Source organism: Lepus europaeus, chromosome 3 (assembly GCF_033115175.1).
Source record: "Lepus europaeus isolate LE1 chromosome 3, mLepTim1.pri, whole genome shotgun sequence".
In the NCBI taxonomy this organism is placed as follows: Eukaryota; Metazoa; Chordata; class Mammalia; order Lagomorpha; family Leporidae; genus Lepus; species Lepus europaeus.
In genome coordinates, this window is record NC_084829.1 from 52,329,311 (window position 1) to 52,351,991 (window position 22,681).

At 41.9% G+C, this 22,681-nt stretch overlaps 1 protein-coding gene and 1 pseudogene across 7 annotated transcripts in view; one reads left to right on the forward strand and one right to left on the reverse strand.

The window, feature by feature from the left end:
• PAQR8 (progestin and adipoQ receptor family member 8) overlaps nucleotides 1–22,681 on the forward strand; it is a 150,809-nt gene that overhangs the window by 68,285 nt on the left and 59,843 nt on the right. The gene's annotated exons all lie outside the window — the stretch shown is intronic.
• Nucleotides 168–330, reverse strand: LOC133757292 (U2 spliceosomal RNA; annotated as a pseudogene).

The window sequence follows — 22,681 nt, forward strand, 5'->3', positions numbered from 1 at the left end:
AGCAGTAGAAGATGGCCCAAGTTATTGGGCCCATGTGCCTGCATGGGATACCTGGAAGAAGCTCCTGGCTCCTGGCTTCAGATCAGCTCAGCTCTGGCCATTGTGGCCATTTGGGGAGTGAACCAGCAGATGGAAGACCTTACTCTCTGTGTCCCTCTCTCTGTCTGTACTTCTGCCCTTCAAACAAATAAATAAAATCATTGAAAAACAATCAGCTCACAGTCGGGATCCAAATATAAGAGCTGAGGCCATCAAATACTATAGGGAAAACAGTGCAAGACATTGGTATAGATACTACACTTGATCTTAGCCAAAAGGCCGAGAAGCGATAAGACATTGGTATAGACAAAGACTTCTTGGATAAACCCCAGAAGCACAGACAATAAATGCAAAAAGAAAAAACACAAATAGGATTACATAAAACTAGGAAACTTCTGCACAGCAAAGGCAACACTCAGCAAAGTAAAGAGCCAATCAACAATATTATGTATGTAAATATTATATATGATAATTGTAAAATATTATATTTGTAATATATATGTAGAATATCATATTTGTAAAATGTATATGTGTAAAATATTATATTTGTAAATTATACATATGATAATACATATATAAATATATATAATATTTGCATCCATGAAGGAGACCTGGAGGAAGCTCCTGGCTCCTGGCTTTGGATCGGATTTGGATTTTTTATATATAAGTTATATATATGATAATATATAAATATATATAATATATTTGTAAATTATATATATGATAAAGGATTAATACCCAGGATATATAAGGAGTTGAAGAAACTCAATAAAACTAAAACAAGCAATTCAGTTAAGATATGGACTAAGGATATGAACAAGCATTTTTAAAAAGATGAAATATAGTCAACAGACACATGAAAAAATGCTCAGGATAAATAGCCATTAGAGAACTGCAAATAAAAACCACAATGAGGTTAGAATGACTATCATCTAAAAATCAAAAATAACAAATGCTTGTGAGGATGTTAGGGAAAAGGTACCTTAACACAATGTTGGTAGGGATGTAAACTAGTACAACCATTATGGAAGACAGTTTAGAGATTCTTTAGGAATCTGAAAATAGATCTGTCATATGACCCAGCCATCCTGCTCCTATGTATTTACCCATAGGAAATGAAATCATCATATGAAAGAGTTATCTGTACCTTCATGTTCATAGCAGCTCAACTCACAACAGCTAAGATATGGAATCCATCCAGATGTCCATCAATTGATGACTGCATAACAAAATTATGGAATACTACTTAGCCATAAAAAAGAATAAAATACTGACTTTCGCAACAAAATAGATGCAACTGGAACCCATTTGCTTAATGAAACAAGCCAGTTCTAAAACTCTCTGTCTCTACCTCTCTCTATAACTCTTTCAAATAAATAAATAAATCTTTAAAAAAAGGCAAAGGATGTGACAATTTTTTTGACTATTCAAGGCATTTTTTGAAGATTTATTTTATTCATTTGAAAGACAGAGTTACAGAGAGAGGTAGAGACAGAGAGAGAGAGAAGGTCTTCCATCTGCTGGCTCACTCCCCAGATGGCCGCAACAGCTGGAGCTGCACCGATCCAAAGCCAGGAGCCAGGAGCTTCCTCCAGGTCTCCCTCACGGATGCAGGGGCCCAAGGACTTGGGCCATCTTCCACTGCTTTCCCAGGCCATAGCAGAGAGCTGGATCGGAAGAGGAGTAGCTGGGACTAGAACCGGCACCCATATGGGATGCTGGCACTTCAGGCCAGGGCATTAACCCATTGCACCACAGTGCTGGCCCCTCAAGGCATTTTGCTTGTTGATTTGAGTGAAGGACAAATAATGATAATAAATATTATTGGAGAAGTGTTTGAAGAAAGCTTTCCAAATCTTCAAAAGAAAAGATCATGGGAAAGCTTCATTAGAAAATCCTCTGCACCAATTCAGTGTTCCTGCTTATTGCTGCCATCAAAAGGGGGAAATTGTGAGTTTCCATGAGAACTCTTTCAACATCCATCTTACAGTCCTGATTTGGCACTTCCTGACTGACTTATTTTTATTTGCTAATATTAAAAAAGTATTCAAAAGGAATCCTTTTTTCTCTAGTTAACAATGTAGAAAAGACTATATTGACATGGTTAAATCCCTAGGAACTCCAGTTCCTTAGAGAAAGACTAGTTGGCTGATATCAAGCCTTACAAAAGTATCTTGAATTTGACAAAGTCTATACGGATAAATAGAATTTATATATTTTTCTTTTTATCTTTTAATTCAATTTTCCATGAACTTTTTTGTAAAGATTTTATTTGAAAGGTAGAGTTACACAGAGGCAGAAAGGGAGAGAGAGAGGTCTTCCATCAGCTGGTTTACTCCCCAAATGGTCGCAACAGCTAGAGCTATGCTAATTTGAAGCCAGGAACCAGGAGCATCTTCTGAGTCTTACACATGGGTACAGGGGCCCAAGGACTTGGGCCATCTTCTACTGCTTTCCCAGGCCACAGCGGAGAGCTGGATCGGAAGTGGAGCAGCCAGAGACATGAACTGGCACTCATATGAGATGCCAGCTTCACAACTGGAGGTTTTACCTGCTACTCCATAACACTGGCCCCTTCCATTAATTTTTTAAAGTCCCTTAATACTTAGTAGAAATTTGCTTTGGGGGAATCACCCCGGATCCCCTCACTCAACTTTCAAAGAAACTCCAAAATCTGTGGTTGGAGAGTCTACCATTTCCTTAGCCCTAGCTCCATTCCTCATCACCATTCTGAATGATTTTGGTGGAGCAGATCTGGGAGTGACATGACCCAGTCCTAGCCAATCCGAACCTAACATTCCCCTGGATAAGCAGTGATTATTTTGGGAATGGGCACAGACTACTCTCAGAATCACTGAGACCCCTGGAGACTTCTGTGACTTCTGGTAGTGAAGCAAGCGCTTTTTCCCATTGGACTTGCATGTAAAAAGATTTAAGAGCATAAGTTGCTGCAGTCATATTTCTACCATAGGACACACTCATTTCATGAGTTGAGCTAAACAGAGGAACAGAGCCAAGAGGTAGGAAAGAAAACTTTAGTCCTCATGACATCGTTTGAGCCTCTGCACCAGGTCATAACTGAAGCCAACGTAACTTCTGAACGTCTTTGCTTACATGATCCATTAAGTCCCCTTTCTTTCATTAAGATGTTTGAATTGGATTTTTTGACACTAATAAGCAAAGGAGTTTTAACTGAGATAAATATGTTAACATTTATTCATTGCTCAGTCAATAAATGCTTATTTCGCATTTTCTGGATAGTAAGGACTTTACTAAAAACAAAGCATGGCCGGCGCCGTGGCTCAATAGGCTAATCCTCCGCCTAGCGGCACCAGCACACCGGGTTCTAGTCCCGGTAGGGGCACCGGATTCTGTCCCGGTTGCCCCTCTTCCAGGCCAGCTCTCTGCTGTGGCCCAGGAGTGCAGTGGAGGGTGGCCCAAGTGCTTGGGCCCTGCACCTGCATGGGAGACCAGGATAAGCACCTGGCTCCTGGCTTCGGATCAGCGCGGTATGCCGGTCACAGCGTGCCGGCCGCGGTGGCCATTGGAGGGTGAACCAACGGCGCAAGGAAGACCTTTCTCTCTGTCTCTCTCTCTCACTGTCCACTCTGCCTGTCAAAGAAAAAACAAAGCATGCAGTGGTGGGCTAGACCCCATCATTGCCTTCAGTAAACTTATAGTTTATTAAGAGGGGCTGGCATTGTGGTGTAGCGGGTAAAGCCACTGCCTGTGATGCTGGCATCCCATATGAGCTCTGGTTCATGTCCCAGCTGCTCCACTTCCAGTCCAGCTCTCTGCTAATGGCCTGGGAAAAGCAGCAGAAGGTTGCCCAAGTGCTTGGGCCCCTGCTACCCTCCTGTCTTTGGATTGGCTCAGTGCTGGCTGGGGAATAAACTAATGGAAGATCTCTGTCATTGTGTAACTCTGCCTTTCAAGTAAATAAATAAATATTTTAAAAAATAACAAAAAGCAGTTGCTCAACATGCTCTGGAAGCCCAAAAGAGGAATACCTGAAGTGGGGTCAGGGATTCATGAGGGCTTTCTAGAGAATCTAATCTGTATGGAGACCTGAAAGAAACATGGCCAGAGGATGATGAGGGCAGGGGTAGAGTGTTTCATGCAGTGAAAAAATGCTAAGCAAAGCCTCAGAGAAAATAGAAAGCTTGTGGCATTTTTGGAGACCTATATGCAATTTAATTAGAGCAATAGTGAGAAGACCAATGGAGACTGTAGAGAGGTAAGCATGATATAAACGATAAAGGACCTTCTAAACTTAAGGAGTTCCAGTGACAGTTTGAAAGGCATTTAGCAAGGCATTATGGGGAAATGTTACCTACTGCTGCATACACCAATGTGCCAATCATTCCCACAGCTGTAAATGTCATCTACTTCTAGGTAGATGATGTTCAAATCCATGTCGCAGTCCTCTGTCCTGAATGTCAGGTAGGCAAATTCCATATGGGTATGCTAAGCGAACTTCAGGTGAATCTCCATCTCCTTCCCTTTCATTCTGCTGGAGTTCCAAATTCAGTAAAAGCCTTGTCCGCTTTCCAGTCGCTGGCTTTAAAGCCCTGAGTCATCTTTATTTCTGCCCTTCCTTATGCCATACTCAGCGGTTGCCAAATCACGGCAATTCTATTTTCATAATTTTTCTTCCATTTTTATAATTGAATGAACTATATTTTTAATTTCTCAGAAAGTTTTTCCATCCTCCTTCTGGTGTCAGCTGTATATATGATGTTTGTCCTTGCTGCTTGTGATGTCAGTGGCTAGGGTAATCCCTCTCATGATTCCCACTTCCTGGTATCTGTATATTTGTGTGACACATTCTTCTTGAGTGTGGGTGGGACCTATGACTTGCTTTTATCTAACAGACTGTGACAAAGGTGATGGACTGTGACTCCCAGGATTGAATTATATCACGCAAGCCCCATTTTTCTGAGAGACTTGCTCTAGAAACTTACCTTAATTAAGTAAGTGGTCATGTTGGAAAGGCCACCTAGCAAGGGACTGTGGACAGCCCCTGATAGCTCTACGCAGCCTCCAGCCCATAGCAACAAAAAGCTAGATACTTCAGTGCTAATACCACCAAAAAATAAATCCTGGCAACAACCTAGGTGAGCTTAGAAACCAGCTCCTCCAATGGAGATTCCTGATGAAAGCCCAGCATTGGCCAACCCCTTGATTACAGCCTTCTGGAGAACCCAATGAAGCTGTGCCCAACCTCCTAACATATATAAGCTATGATATAAGAACTGCATCATTTTTTTAGTCACTAAGTTATACAGCAGTAGAAAACTAATACAGTTCCCACGTGTTTACCATTTCCCTGTTCTTTCTGTTAAAAAAATGGATTGTGTTTTGGATATTGGATACTCGTGAGCTCTTTATAAGCACCTCTCCAACCATACCAAATATAGTTTAATTGGTCCAAGCCAGCTTTGTTCAATCAGTTTGCCTCACCAGTCGTTGCCTAAAGCAACATCTGTGTATGATACACTCCTAACCAATGAAATTTAAGAGGATCTTCCCTGGGAAACTTTCCTCACTCTAAATGCGGATGCAAGTCGAGGACTTGCTGTTTCCTGCCTTGGACGTTGTTATTTGAGGTGGTGGTGCTTGGAAATGCAACAACCATCATGCCCTTGAAGGTTAAATCAAGAGAATAAGAGAAAAGCCAGCCCGGCATTTTTGAGTCACCATATTAGTCTGCCTCAGAACCCTTTGTAATTAAAATATTACATCTTCATTATTTAAGCCACTTTAAAATGAGTATTCTGTAGCTTCCAGCCAAAATCAGTCTAACTGAAACCTTCTAAAGGATCCACAGCAAGACGTGCGCATATGACCTAAGCAAGACCTCTCAGAGTCATTCACTGAGATTTGTGTCTAGAGTCTGTTTAAAGTCCACTAGGCTTGCTAAGTTGGGGAGGAAATGAATCACAGATTGCAGGAAATGATCTTTGTAACCATTCTTCAAAAAAATTATTTGTTTAAGAGGCAGAGAGAAACAGAGACAGAGAAGAAAAGCAAGAGCTCCCATCTGCTTGTTGACTCAAATGCCTGCACAACCTAGAAGCAGAGGCCAGAAGCTGGTAGACAGGAACCCAATACAGATCTCCCATGGGCATGGCAAGAACCCAGTCACTTGAGCCATCAACACTGCTTCCCAGGGTCTGCATTAGCAGGAAGCTAGAGTCAGGAGTGAACTGGACATTGAAAGCAGGCGCTGATATGGGATGTGAGCATTTAACAGCTGTTCGACCACTAGGCAAAATGGCCACCACTACTCTCACAACCTGAGTGTTTCTGCACAGGAAAGAATGAAGCTGAACTCCTGTTGAGAGGAAGGGATATGGGAGGAATGAGTCACCATGCTGTCCTGAAACTTTGATGTACAGCAGCTCATTCTGATGGGTACTTAAAAAAAAAAAAAAAAAAAGGCAACCCTCACATCTTTCCTATGTCTATCAATACATTCTTTGTCTTACCTTTATTTGAGTTGAATTTTTAGCATTCACACTGAAAGTATCCCAGGTAATACACTTTCTCTTCTGCTCCTCTAGTACCTGCAGTACACTCACCAAATCTATTGCCCACTAGTTGCTGTCTCTCAACCCTCAATCCATTCCCTTTCTGTATCTTGTTGTGCTGTTTCTCTCCTGCAATGCCACCAGGGCACACCATGGAAGACAGCTTTAGACCAGAATTCCTCAGATTGACATTCTCAGCCTAGTCCTAGCCTATGTTTTTAACATTTTGTATTACAGTGCTTCTTAGACTTTTCACTTTTATCATTACCCACAATAAGAAATATTATGTATAATATATGTTATATATAGATATTTTAAACTTTATATTCAATTGTTGCAAAAATATCAAGAGCTTTTACCTCACCTTGAGATGCACAATAATAATAAACATTCCCTTTTATCTAATTCCACAAATCAGTTGTCTTTTGACTTATATTGAATATTTTAGGAAAAAATTCCCTGTTTTGTTTCTCCATATATGATCAGGGAATAAAGTATGTAACATTTTCAGTCCAATCAATATACTTATTGGTTCAAAATTTCTCCCAAGAAGATCTCATTTTAAAATTTAAGTCAAGGGAAGTCAGTAGAAAATGTTCTGTTGAATTGCCTGAAATGTAATAGGTCCTTATCCTTGAAATAGAATTAAGTGAATGTGAAGAAAATTTGCAACAGTGCTAATATAATTGGGCCAAATTGGCTTACCACACATCCATATTCTCAGTACTCCCCATCTCTGTTATGATCACATTCCTCTGTAACATCTTATTTCACTTCCTACATATGCTGTGCCAAGTTCAAGCTACCATTCTCTTTTTCACGTCTGTTTAAACTTTTCATTTTGAGATATTTTTAGATTCATTTTCAGCTTTGAGAAATGATGCAACAAGATCAGATCTCATAAACCCTTCATTCAGTTTTCCCCAATGGCAACATATCCCAAAATTTTAGTGCAATATCACAACCACAAAATTGACCTTGATACAACCCACTCACTTTGCTCAGATTTCAGAAGTTTTGTGTGCACCTGTGTGTATATTTAGTTCTATACAATTTACCATAGGTGTAGACTGGTGTGACCACTAGTACAGTCAGGTTTCAGATTTCCTTCATGGGGATACCTCACACTGACCTTTAAAACCATGGCTATCCCCTGTTCTTCCTCCAAACCAATCCTTGACATCTACTAATCTACTTTCCATTATATAATTTTTCTATTTCAGTTATATTACATATGTACATACATAAATAATTTGGAAGTAACCTTTTGAAATTGTCTTTTCTCACTCAGCATGGTTCTCCTGAGATTCATGAAAGCTGTGGCCTCTTACCAGGGGTTCTTTCTTCTTCATTGCCGAGTAGTATTTCCCTGATACAGACATACTACAATTTTTAAATCATTTCATAGTTGAGGGACATTGAGGTTGTTTCTAGTTTGGGGTTATTATTAATAGAACTGCTTTGAAAATGTGTATAAGGATGGGTGGTTGTTACAGTCATTAAGCCATCACTGGGGATGCCCATATTAAATATTGGAGCACCTAGTTCAAGTCTCCACTGTGCTCTCCATTCCAACTTTGTACTAATGCACATCCTGAGAGGTGGTGGTGGTGACTCAAGTGGTTGAGTCCCTGCCACCCATGTGGGAGACCTCAGTTGAATTCCTGGCTCCCATGTTTGGCTTGTCCCAGCCCTGGATGTTGTGGGTATGTCAGTGACCCAGTGACATCCAGAGTCCTGTGCAACCTACTCTGCTCCTGGAAAGCCTAACCACATCAACTTGGGCATCTGACCAGAGGCAAGCTGACTTTTCAAGTAACCAGCTCCTGCAATGAGTATCCACCACAGTTGTCAAAAGTGGAATCCCCATGTATAAGTGACTACCAGCTGGTCCCCAGATATAGGCCATGCGTAGCCACTCACTGGCTTGGGAGGCAAGGGAAAGGAGCAGAAGGGACAGGTGCAGAGGAGGATTCCTTGGCTTCGTGTCCATGGTTCACAGTGCCAGACTGTGTAGGCTGTACCCCTGAGGCACACAAACCTAGTTCTGATGTGGAGGCTGTCATTTGCCAGCCTTTGTTTAGAGCCAGGTAATTGCTGGTTGCTGTTTGTGTAGCTCAAAGATATCAGGGCTGACATCTCTGTGATTCTGTTGTGTTCTCAAGATGATGGCTGTAACTCTAACCACAACATCTGCATTCAAGTCTGTAGGGAGGAAAATAGTAGGGACCCTGACTACCTCCTTTACTAACAGAAGTTCTTCCAGAGCTACTTCCAGAAGATTTCCTTTAATATACTTGTTCCAGAACGATGTCTGTGACTTCATTCTCCGATATTGCCTCTCAAAGTAGTTGTCTGTATGCCAATGATAGCCCTAGATTGACCTGGTCCTCACTAGGTAGTTGATATAGAGAGAAGGTGTATCTCTTTACTAGTAATCCCTACTAGTCCTGGAAAACACATCAGATAGTCTAGTTTGTGTTCAATTTCCATCCCTGTGGCCAAGAGGATAAGAACTCTGGTTGGCCAGCATGGGTCCACTCCCTTCCAATAAGCCGGGAGAAATGACTGTCAGCATTGCCTTGTCAGGAAGGGAAGCTCCTGAATGAAAAGGTGCCTGGCAGAAACAGATGTGATACCAGAAGGAAGGCAATATAATTTTACTAAATTGAAGTATGAATATGAGGTCATTATATACAAGATTTAATGAGTTTTGAAATGCTGCTATCCTGGCAGCATTCTGGGAAGTATGCAAAATAATTGTTATTGTCTTCAAGAAGTATACAGCCTGGGGTAGACAGTGGTTATTAGGTTTAATATAATTATTTTGATAACAAATAGAAAATGTTTATCAAAATGTCTAGCATAGACAAAGCTACGAGATTCTGAATGATAGAGACTCTGAAGTAATTCAAAGTTATATTTTGCATAAACAAACTGAAATGGAAAAAATTTAAATGATGTATGGACAGGTGCACTGATAGTCGTGACGTGGGTGAAGTCGAAATACAGAGTCCTTCCCTTGGGCAGATTGATTAAACCTCCTGAGTTTTTCCACCTTTGAGTTTTAGAATATACCATTAGATGAGAGGCCTTTTATCTTGGCAGACATGAGGAGTGCCTACAGACGGGGATCATGTTTCACCTTGGCACACCAAAGCATCTGGCTAGACATTAGGTGTTTATTGTTCCTGGCAGGACACACACTACCTGCAGCCTGGTTGACATTCAGCCAATAAAAAAGCTATTGTACAACCAACCAGTGATACAGGTTGGCTCTAGATGTTTGAGGCTTTGTCATTTTCCTCTGCTAAGTTCAGCAGAGGATGCTGAAAGTGACCCTTGAAGCCATAATAAAATGAGAAGGTAGTTGCTTAGTAGTCATAATAGGGTGGAGTCTTCAGATGGAGAAGGTCATAGGGCTTGTAAGTAGTAAAGGAAAGAGTAGAAAATCTTATTTTGTCCTTGCCAGTTCACTATTGTCTTCACTTCATAAATACTGAACTAGGGGACTAGCATTGTGCTGTAGCAAGTTAAGCCACTGCCTGCAAAGCCAGCATCCCATATGGGATTCAAGTTCAAGTCCCAACTGGTCCACTTTTGATCCAGTTCTCTGCTAATGTGCCTGGGGAAGCAGCAGAGGATGACACAAGTGCTTGGGTCCCTGCACTCACATGGGAGAGCTGGAAGAAGATCCTGGCTCCTGGTTTAAACCTGGCTCCACCCTGGCCATTGTGGTCATTTAGCGGAGAGAACTCGTGGATAGAAGATTCTCTGTCTCCCCCTCTCTTTCTTTAACTATGCCTTTCAAATAAATAAAATTAATCTTCAAAAATCAATAAAATAACAATTACTGAATTAAACCACAATAACACAATGTGCATCAAGTTTTACTTGTCAGCCATAGTCAAAATCTCCTAGCAACTCAACAAGGATTGATTAAAGTGACCACACACAATCCCTGAAATGAAATGATACCCTCCTTGCTAGTGACAATAATGAGTAAGTAGTACAAGCACTGATTCATATTTCCTCTGCTATTAAATAGTGCAAGGACCTTCCATGTTTGTATGAGTCAGCAGTGTGAGATGGAGAAGGAGATTGTATTAAAGGAAAGGACCCTGGAGTAAATCTGGAGAGACCAACAGTCTCCACTCAGACGCATTTGAGTGATATCAGACATTGTCCTTTAGTTTTCTGCATCTCAGTTTTCTCATCTGTCAAATGATGAAGTGATTTTTAAAAAAAGATTTATATATTATTTGAAAGTCAGAGTTACACAGAGAGAGAAGGAGAGGCAGAGAGAGAGAGAGGGCTTCCATTCACTGCTTCACTCCCCCACTGGCCACAACAGCAGGAGCTCTGCCGATCCCATGCCAGGAGCCAGGAGCTTCTTCCTGGTCTCTTTCTCAAGTGCAGGGGTCCGAGGACTTGAGCCATCTTGTACTGCTTTCCCAGGCAATAGCAAAGAACTGGATCAGAAGTGGAGCAGCCAGAACTTGAACTGGTGCCCTTTTGGGATGCCGGCACTGCAGGCGGCGGCTTTACCCACTACGCCACAGCACCAGCCCCAAGGTGATTTCTAAGATATCTTCCAACTTTACTTTAAAGAACCTTTGTCTGTATTAAAAGCATTCTGAATGCTGTTTCCTTTGCTCTTTTGTTATTGGTAACAGAAATTCACTTGAGCTCACTAAAGCTGAAAGGAAATATTTGTTAGAAACACTAATGCTCCAGGAATGACCCATTAGTAAATTCCATTTGATTCAAAATTTAATTCTGTCCCTGCATCCCATAGTTCTGGTGGGAACGTATGGGAGAGGGTATGTGCAGGTGTGTGGGTTGGGGTTTGAGCAGCATGGATGCTATTCAGAATATCTAACAACTGCCATAGTCACAAAGATACATACCAGCTAAATATCCTGGGTGAAAGAAAGAGGGAGTTAGAAGAATGGGCAGGAAGGCATTTTGGATAAGGCAATAAAGCAGAAATAGCCCTTCTCCTTTCTGGTTCTTTTTCCCCACTAAACAAGAATATTATTGCATCAATACATTAACTCAGCACCTAAACATACATGGGGATTTAGTGGAACTCTAGGGCAGAGGTGCAGCCAGCCTGCTAGAATGAATGAAAACCAAAGCCTTGGATGTCCCCTCTCCTGCAGCTACTCCTTTCTTTAAGACTACTTCACTGTTTCTCTCCTCTGCTCAGACTGGCTTCATCTGTTTTTTTTTTTTTTTTTTAATTTGCATGCTGAATTTTCTTGCTTTACTGTTGTTCAAAGTATTGCAGAGACGAAAGATGAACCAAATCCAAAGTCCTCACAAAGGGCATCTAATTGACAAAGCTTGGATCAGGTGCTCTTACACAAACAATCTAATTGTGACAAGGGTAGCATAGTCACATCAAAAAAAAAAAAATGAAAACATTTATTGGGATTACATTGCTATTACTACATGGATGGTGGCACAGCAGTGATATTGTAAATAGTCCCCAATTGGAATGCTATGGGCACCAACTATTGAAAATGGACACCACCCATAAGAAATCTCCTGGTCCTGCAACTGATGGTCCTCTAGCTGGATTTCAGCCTGGGGTGGGGAAAACAGAGGACTACTTCCTAGGAAAGGCAGAATAATAAAAAATGAATTGGTCAGTTAATCTAACAGGAACAAGTTACATAGTCTAAGGGAAAAAAGTAGTCAAACTCATTTTTGAAACAAACTAAAAATGTTCTTAGGAACTTTTTAGCAATTAGAGGGGCTAAGTGTCATTTTGGTTCCTATCTGATTGTAGGTAAGAATTCCATACAGTAGGGTACTAAGTATTGCAAATCATAAAAAGAAAAATACTTTAAGAGACATGACCTAGCCTTTGCCCTCAGGATTTTGAGAAATATGACATGGGAAAAATTTATAGCATTGGGAATTTTAATGGTATAGCACACACCAGTGGTGCCCCAGGAGTCAGAGAAGAGAGATTCTTGTGGACGAGACTAATTGTGCTTGCTTTGGCAGCACATATACCAAAAATTGGAACAATACAAAGATTGGTTGGGGGTATCTCCAAGGGAGTAGCTGAGGGTGGTTTCTATGACTGCTTTCAGAATCAAGATTTTCCAAATTCTTTTTTTTTTTTAAGATTTATTTTTATTTATTTGAAAGTCAGAGTTACACAGAGAGAGGAGAGGCAGAGAGAGGTGTCTTCCATCTGCTGGTTCACTCTCCATTTGGCCACAACGACTGGAGCTGTGCCAATCTGAAGCCAGGAGCCAGGAGCTTCTTCTGGGTCTCTCACACGGGTACAGGGGCCCAAGGAGTTGGGCCATTGCAAAGAGCTGGATTGGAAGTGGAGCAGCCGGGGTTCAAACCAGTGCCCATATGGGATGCCGGCACTACAAGCGGCGGCTTTACCTGCAACGCCACAGCGCCGGCCCCAAGATTTTCCAAATTCTGCGGATTAATGAAAAGACTCAAAATTTGGACTTTGAGGGATGTAGCAAAAAGTTCCGAGAGGGTGGGAATGCAGAGAACTTAGCTAAAGATCAAGAATCAGTCTCTGAATGAAGTACTCCCACATCCTACAGCATGGGTGAACCTTGAAAACACCATGCTAAGTGCAAAAAGCCGGAAAGAAAAGCCACGTAGTATGATTCCATTGATGTAAAATATTCAGAATAAGCAAGTCTATAGACATGTGAAGATAATTCGCAGGTGGGAGGAAGCAGGAATGGGGAGTGACTGCTGATAGATACAGATTTTTGGTTTTTGAGGATGGTGAAAATCTTCTGGTATTAGATAGTGATGGTGGTTGAACAACCTTGTGAATACACTAAAAACCATTTAACTGTACTCTTTAAAATGGTGAATTTTATAGTATATGAATTACATTTCAACAGCAAAAAGAAAACAACAAAACACCAGCCTTCTGGCTAGAAATAATGTCTCTTGTCCTTCCTTGTATGTGCTTGAAAACATTCTTGGAAAATGTGTACTGAGAAAAAACAATGCATGGATTTCAAAAACTTTGTACCAAAATAAACTTATCTGTTAATTCAGTTTTCCACGAACTTTTTGAAGTACCCTCATACTTGTCCTACCTACTCCTGTGTTGTTAATGTCAGTGTATTCAATGACAATTTCCTAATCTATCACACTGCACTAAAACTCTCCCCTGGGTTCCATGTGCAGTTGAACATTTTCCCTGGAGAGCCCACAGACACCTCAGCCCAACATGATGGAAACAAAACTGCACTATTTCACTCAGATCTCCTTCTCTTCCTGTAGCACCTCTCTTAGTTCATAGCTTCCCTGATCACCACTCTTTTAGCCCATCTATAGGTAAGTTATTCTTTATGTTGTTCATTCACTCATTTGTTTATCCATTCAGTTAATCTTGTCTAAAGACCTGCATCTATTAGGCACTAGGATGTGTGCTGGAATCAAGGTTTAACCCTTTATGGAGTTGCACTGGGGAAGACTTTAGTAAAAAATTCCAAAATGGTGAAATAAGAACTATGGGAAATACAGGGATCTATGTGAATACACAGCATAGGAATTCAACATCTTACCTCCAGTTAGTCACCAAATGCTATTGATTTTGCCTTCTAAATACTGTTTAATCTGGCATTCGCTCTTCATACACAAGTTCTCATCAAATCTCACCTACATCACTATGACTACTACCCAAGCAGTCTCCTTGTCCCAGATTCTCATGCCTCCAACCTTGCTAGCCTCAGCTCCTTCTACACTGCTTCCAGAAAGATTTTTGGGGAACAAACCATCTTCCCATGCAAGTTAGGCAGCAGATGATGACTCAACCTCTTGGGTTTCTGTCATTCACATGGAAAACAGACTTCAGCCTGGCCCAGCCTTGGCTGTTGTGGGCATCTGGGAAGTGAACAAGTGGGTGGATGGAAGATCTCTTGACACTTGTCTGTCTCTTTCACTCTGTGTCCCTCTGCTTTTCAAATATGATTTAAGTATATTTTTTAATTTTTTAAAGATTAATTTAATTATTTGAAAGGCAAAGAGAAAATTGATTTCATTCCCTGATTCACTCCCCAAATGCCACAATGGCTGCTGAGCTGGGCCAGGCAGAAGTCAGGAGCCAGGAATTCCAATCAGGTCTCCCTAGTGGTTGGCAGGAACCCGAGTATTTGGGCATCATCTATTACTTTCCCAGGGAATTAGCAGGGAGCTGAATGGAAAGCAGGACAACCAGGATTCGATCCAGCACTCCAACAAGAGGTGCCAGAGTCCCAAGCAGCATCTCAATGTGTCTTGGAGAAAACATTCAAACCGTAGCAATCAGCAATCCAATACCTGAGGGCTATTACACGCTCTCATCAGAACAGAGACTGACAACAAAAGTTCTTGCTGTATTGAAGGGAGTTTGCTCCTCTTCCCTACCCAGAACTGGTAGGAAATCATTGTGTAGTTGAAGTTACTTCCTAGGTTGCCAAAGCCCTTCACAATGTGACCCCTGCTTACTTCTCCAGTTTTACACTCGTGCTGTGGTTCTTCCCGTTTGTTGCATAAGTTTTCTTTCTCTTCAGCATTCCCCAGTCCCCATGGTCTGCGCATCACCAAACTGAGAGTGTGCCACAGTCAGAAAAGTTGACAAAATTTCCTTTCTTTTTAAAAAATTACTTGAAATTCACAGAGAAAAAGAGACAGACACACAGAAAGAGAAGGAAAATTCCTGCCTGTTGGTTGCTCTCCAAATCTGCAATGACCAAGGCTGGGTCAGGCAGAAGCTAGTAACTGAGAACACTGACCACATGATTCCCGGAAGGTCTCCCACATGGGTGGTAGGGACGCAGCTATGTGCTCTATCACTTGCTGCCTCCCTGGGTCTGCGTTAGCAGAAAGGTGAAATTGAGAGCCAAAGCCAAAACTCAAACCCAAGTTCTTTTTTATATACTTTATTTTATTCTTTATTTTTTTTCAGGATGAATTTATTTATTTTTTAAAAGAAAACTTTTATTTAATAAATATAAATTTTGAAAGTACAACTTTTGGATTATAATGGTTTTTCCCCTTATAACCACCCTCTCACCCACAAACCATCCCATCTGCTACTCCCTGTCCCATCCCATTCTTCATTAAGATTCATTTTTAATTATCTTTATATACAGAAGATCAACTTAGTATATACTAAGTAAATATTGCACCCACACAGACAAAGTATAGAGTACTGTTTGAATATTAGTTTTACTGTTAATTCACATGGTATGCAACTAACTGCAGGCCAAAGGCCCATCCCCTGGTTTCCTTCTTCCTTCCTTCCTTCCTTCCTTCCTTCCTTCCTTCCTTCCTTCCTTTTCTTCTTCTCCTTCTTCTTCTTCTTCTTCTTCTTCTTCTTCTTCTTCTTCTTCTTCTTCTTCTTCTTCTTCTTCTTCTTTCTCTCTCTTTCTTTCTTTCTTTCTTTCTTTCTTTCTTTCTTTCTTTCTTTCTTTCTTTCTTTCTTTCTTTCTTTCTTTCTTTCTTTCCAGTGGTAAGCAAAGTTTATTGGCAATAAGACATCTGTCAGAACAAATGGGACAAAATCCAAGAGAGTACCCTGTCACTCAGACTGGGGGAAAGCAAGATCATGTAGTTAAATGGAGAAAATACACCTGGCAGGCCAGACGGGCAGCTCAGCAGAGAGCTCAGAGCTGAGAACATAGTCTGCCTTCAGACTATGACTTATAAGGAAAGGGGTCCAGTTTTTCCCACTGTTTCTCCTTCCCCTCCTTCTCCAGAACAAAGTGCTTAATACAGTAATTTGTAAATATTTTACTAGCAGGTGGATAAACTAGAATACGTGAAAGACCTGATGGTCTTTTTTAGATATTTGACTCTGGAATCAATACATGGTCTCTTTTCCCCACCTACTTGGTTGAATCCCCTGTTGCATGAATGGAATTGAGTGACTTACAACCTACCTAAGACTGAGCACAAGAGGAAGACAATGGGTGGAGGTGAAGAAGGAGGAAATCAAAGAGTTTAAGTGGCCCACAGAAATGGGTAATGAGGGAGTAGACAGATCCCAAAGGTGACTCTCCTACCATTGCTATACAAGGTGTGGACCACATGGCCACTGCTAGAGTAGATGCTAAATCTTGGTACTAATTAAAGGAACTGGGATAGAGTATTAAGGCTGAAATAGAGAAGAGGAACAGCTCCTGAATATGTCTTCTTGTGAGGTTTTAATGAGTCAGAGCATGTCTGTGGAACCCAAAGTAGAGGACTGTGTTTACTTTCTTATTATACTATGTGTGTATGATTAAGCGACTAACAGTAAAACTATTTGGTTATGTCCTGTACCATCGATTTCTTCTGTGTTGAGAGGAATAAGTAGGGGCTGCACCATATGTGTGCTACACACTAGCCATCATCTTTGCCTTCAGGTGTCATGCTGTCGTGTGGCTCTACTTGTCCTCTGAAGTTCCCTCAGCCTGGAAACATTTCCTTCCCCTCTTCACGGCACATTAAACGCATCCTTCATGACTCACCTTGGAGCCGTTGCTGGCCCTTCCCACACTAAAAAGCTAGGTAACTAGAGAGCCGAGTGCCTGTCTTCTGTTTTTTTGTAACCTCCACAGTAGCTCTCTTACAGCCCTTGTAACACTGTCTTGTGATTATTTTTTTCTTTTTTTTTTAACTTTTATTTAGTAAATATAAATTTCCAAAGTACAGTTTATGGATTACAATGCCCCCCCCCCCGCATAACTTCCCTCCCACTCACACCCCTCCCATCTCCTGCTCCCTCTCCCATTCCATTCACGTCAAGATTCATTTTCAATTATCTTTATATACAGAAGATCGATTCAGTATATATTAAGTGAAGATTTCATCAGTTTGTACCCACACAGAAACACAAAGTGTAAAATACTGTTTCAGTACTAGTTATAGCATTACTTCACATTGGACAACACATTAAGGACAGATCCCACATGAGGAGTAAGTACACAGTGACTCCTGTTGTTGACTTAACAATTTGACACTCTTGTTTATGGCGTCAGTAATCTCCCTGGGCCCTAGTCATGAGTTGCCAAGGCTATGGAAGCCTTTAGGGTTCGCCGACTTCGATCTTATTCCGACAGGGTCATGGTCAAAGTGGAAGTTCTCTCCTCCCTTCAGAGAAAGGTACCTCCTTCTTTGATGGCCCCGTTCTTTCCACTGGGATCTCACTCACAGAGATCTTTCATTTGTGTCTTCTTTTTTTTTTCCAGAGTGTCTTGGCTTTCCATGCCTAAAATACTCTCATGGGCTCTTCTCCACTAGATGGGAGAGGGAGGAGGTTTGCATCATGGTCATCTCTTTACCCTCAGGTCTTAGCAAAGAACTCTTAGTACCTGGGTGGTTTTCAACAAATATTTTCTGGATAAATGAAAGAATTAATAAGACTGTTTCATATTGAGTAACAGCCATGTGTCTCTTTGTCCCCAGGCTAAATCTTATTTAGTGTCCTCATAGCATCCTGATAAGATGCTTTTCCTCTGGCCTAAACATTTGGCTGATGCCCCTGTCAGAAATGTTGGAGGCATCAGGGCTAATGGGATTTGTCTAAAGGGGAAGGGAGATAGATTTAAAGCAGCAAGTCCCACCCTCCTGCAAAGTTTGCTGGACTCAATCTTAATAAAATTCAATCAGCTGACACAACTCTTTTCCAGCCCTGATTTATTAAATGGGACAAGAGATGTCAACTGTACCATTAAAAGGGCTTGAAAGGGAGGCCGCTCAGATGCGATAAAGCTAGTGGAAGGAACCAGTTGTGCCCTTAAGTGGCTGTTAAGAAAGAAAGTCCTGGGCCGGCACCGTGGCTCAACAGGCTAATCCTCTGCCTAGCGGTGCCGGCACACCGGGTTCTAGTCCCAGTCGGGGCACCGGATTCTGTCCCGGTAGCCCCTTTTCCAGGCCAGCTCTCTGCTGTGGCCTGGGAGTGCAGTGGAGGATGGCCCAAGTCCTTGGGCCCTGCACCCCATGGGAGACCAGGAGAAGCAGCTGGCTCCTGCCTTCAGATCAGCGTGGTGCGCTGGCCGCAGCGCGCCAGCCGTGGTGGCCATTGGAGGGTGAACCAACAGTAAAGGAAGACCTTTCTCTCTGTCTCTCTCGCTGTCCACTCTGCCTGGCAAAAAAAAAGGTCCATTGCCTTTACACTCAGTGACCCCTCCAAGAACTTCAGGTTCCTAGAAATCTGAGCATGCTGAGGTCTCTCCCACTGTACCACTAACAACAGGGTAAACTTAACAGTTATGGTTGCCTTTAGCAGGTTACCTCTTTTAATATCTAATTTTTTTTAAGGGAAAGAGTTTACTGGGGAAACCCGACAGACTGGAGGGAAAGGGCAAAGAAGGAAAAAAGGGAGAAGGAGAGCCTAAGAGAGAGAGAGAGAGAAACAGAGACAGGGACAGAGACAGAGACAGAGACAGGTCAGGAGAGAAAGACAGAGAGAGAGAGAGCCACATGTTCATGAACAAGTCCTTTTAAAACTTTGCCTGGGGGTGGGAGGGAAGTAGGAGCAGTGAATCCCTTTAGGATGAGGGTAGGGCTTGACACCAGTGGTTGGGCCATGTGGTCACCTGGCTTCCAGCAATGGCAGCGGGGGCTAGGGCCTAGGATGGTGTCAGGGTGTAGATCGTGCCATAGATAAGACTGCGCCACTTTACTAACATTCCCCCCTTTTGTTTTTCATAAATCAGGAATTGTATGGGATTACATTAGCCCCAAAAGTCCAGGAGGAGTAGAGGGATGATGATCTGTCTTTAGAGCTACTTCTGCTGACATGGGGCAATGAGGTACTCTTCGCTGGCATGGGGCGATGTCTCAAGCCACTGTCTCCTGGGTGGGGAACCGAGTATATCCCTGTAGCAGCCTTTGGTTGACCACCTGGTTGCTGAAGGCCTTGGTTCATTCCATTATCAACTCCTATAAACACTTAAGCTAACACGGTAGTATAAAAGACAGGGTGAGAATAGCAACTAATGATCCTAAGAGTGGCATTAACCAAGTAATGAGAGGATTTCATGGAGAAGAGGAAATGAGGGGTGTCTCTGTACCCTTGTGAGGACTGTTTGTTAATATCTAATTTTAAAAGAGAATAAAGATTCTTTTTTTTTCCCAGAAAAGATTCTTATCTGTTTTTTTTTTTTTTACTTTTTTTTCAAAGATTACTTATTTGAGGGGCCGGCACTGTGGCATAGCAGGTAAAGCGCCGCCTGCAGTGCCAGCATCCCTTATGGGCACCATTTCGAGTCCTGCTGTTCCTCTTCCGATCCAGCTCTCTGCTGTGTCCTGGGAAAGCAGTGGAAGATGGCCCAAGTCCTTGAGCCCCTGCACCTGCATGGGAGACCCGGGGGAAGCTCCTGACTTCAGATCTGTGCAGCTCCGAATGTTGCGGCCATTTGGGGAGTGAACTAGCAGATGAAAGACTTCACTCTCTCTCTCTCTGCCTCTCCTTCTCTATGTAACTCTTTCAAATAAATAAAATAAATATTTTTGAAAAAGATTATGTATTTGAGAAGCAGAATTACAGACAGAGAGAGGGAGAGACAGAGATAGAGGTCTTCCATCTGCTGGTTCACTCCCCAAATGGCTGCAACAGTCGAAGCTGCACAGATCTGAAGTCAGGAGTCAGGAGCTTCCTCCGGGTCTCCCATGCAGGTGCAGGGGCTCAAGGACTTGGGCCATCTTCCACTGCTTTCCCAGGCTAGTAGCAGGGAGCTAGATCATAAGTGGAGCAGCCAGGTCTTAAACTGGCGCTCATATGGGATGCTGGCACTGCAGGCAGAGGCTTCAACTACTACACCAAAGTGCTGGCCCCTTATTTGATGTTCTTAAGAGCTCAGAAGCACATCACCATCACATTTGCCTTTATTATATATTTGTCATATAATAAGCTATAAGTTATCATAACCCACTAGAATTATATGTAGGTACAAAGTAATGAACAATAGTCATTCACTTATGTAACTATTTTGTTAAGCATATTTTGGAAAAATAGTGAAAATTTTTTAAATGAAAATTAAATCCTCATGGAAGCATCATTATGAATATTCAGCTTTCTTTTTCCTTCTTTTTCTTTTTGCTATATATAACTTTTTGCTATATATATATGAATACATATATATGAATATATATACACATATATGTGAATGTGCACTGTGAGCCTATACATACATATACATACATATACATATGTATATGTATATGAATGTGCACTGTGAGCCTATACATATATATGTATATGTATGTATAGGCTCACAGTGCACATTCACCTGTTGCTTCCTAAACCATAGAACTATAGATGATGTATTTTTCTGTGCCAATCAGTCTCTGTGATCCTTGAAGATTGTATAGTAGTCCATTTCATGCAGGGACCCTAGTTAACTTATTCAGTCCTCAGTCATTATATCTTAATGCAGGGACTATTTGCCTGTGAGCTTCCTTCTGGAATATCCCTAATGGCATTACTGGGATTCCAAGGCTCTGATCCAAATCCCCAGGATGTCAGGTGATTATTGGAGGCTCTCAAAAATGTTTGGAGAGAAATATACAATAAATCTGGGTCTCCACACCCAGAGTGGCCTCCAGGGTCCTCCCTGGATGATCCCAGGACTGGGGGACCCCAGTCTCCTATGAAGAGCAACAGAGAAATCTAATTTAATTGGGAAGGAGAATGAAGGAGATTTTACTGTAGTTGGAACTCCTTCAGTAGGCCAGATTCTTGCAACTCATTTTCCTCCCATTTAATTCGATTTGACACTTTAAAAAATGGAGTGCTCTATTACTGTAGCACGTCCCGCTGGGGACTCATAATTACTGCTGCCCATGCTTTTTCCTTCTCTCTCAGATGACAAAGCCAACTTCTCCTTCACTGCTTTTTCTTGTTCCTGTTGTTTTCATCCCTGGAGCACAGTCCCTTATTCGAGCCTATTTTTTCTTTTTTTTTTTTAAGATTTATTTCATTGTATTTGAAAGTCAGAATTTTACACACACACACACACACACACAGAGAGAGAGAGATCTTCTATCTGCTGGTTTACTCCCCAAATGGCTGCAATGACCAGAGCTGGGCCGGATCAAGCCAGAAGCCAGGGACCCCATCTGAGTTTTCCACATAGGTATCATGGGCTCAAGTACTTGGGTCATCCTCCACTGCCTCCCCAGACACATTATCAGGGAGCTGGTTTGGAAGTACAGCAGCCAGGACTTGAACCAGTGCTCATAAGGGATGCTGGTACTGCAGGTGGCAGTTTAACTCACTGTGGCATAGTGTCGGCATTCTTTTAGCCCATTTCTAAATCATTCTAGCATCCTCTAGTGCTCTCAAGTAAATGGTCATAGACCCCAACACAAATTCCCAATGAGTTAAGTATTCACAGTATTAGACACATTCAGCATTTAAAAAAAAATTTATTTACTTTATTCATTTGAAAACATGATAGAGACATGGAAGGAGGGAGAGAGAGACTGAGAGAAGAGAGAGGTATCTTCCATCTATTGGTTCACTACCCAAATGGCCACAATAGCCAGGACTGGGCCAAGCTATAGCCAGAGGCCAGGAACTCCATCTGGGTCTCCCACATAGTTGGCAGAGGCCCAACCACTTGGACCTTTCTTTGCTGCATTCCCACGTACATTAGCAGGAAGCTGGATTGGAAGCAGAGAAGCAGGCACTTGAACCAGCACAGCAATATGGATGCAAGCATCACAAAGTGTGGCTTAATCTACTGTACCACTGGCTATACTTGAACCACTGTGTCATACGGACATAACAATGAATATTATGCACACACACCTTGCTCTGTAGGAGCTTGCAGTCTACTGAAGAAGCCAAAGGAGTGAAAAAAAATTACAAGATGATGTGTAATTACACAAAAGGAGTCAGCCCAAGATGCTATATCTCATATCATTAGAAAGTCATCCTTGATCAAACCCAAAACTTTCAGCCTGACCCAGCATCCAAGTCCCCAAGAGACACTAATTTTTCTGACCCTGTCCTGAGGTTTGGGCTGTGGTATAGCAGAGGTCTTATCTACTCTGAGAGGCCTTCCACATGACCACAGAACTGAAGCTTACCCTCCTATAGTGAAAACAGACACGGTAAACATGAGCTGAAT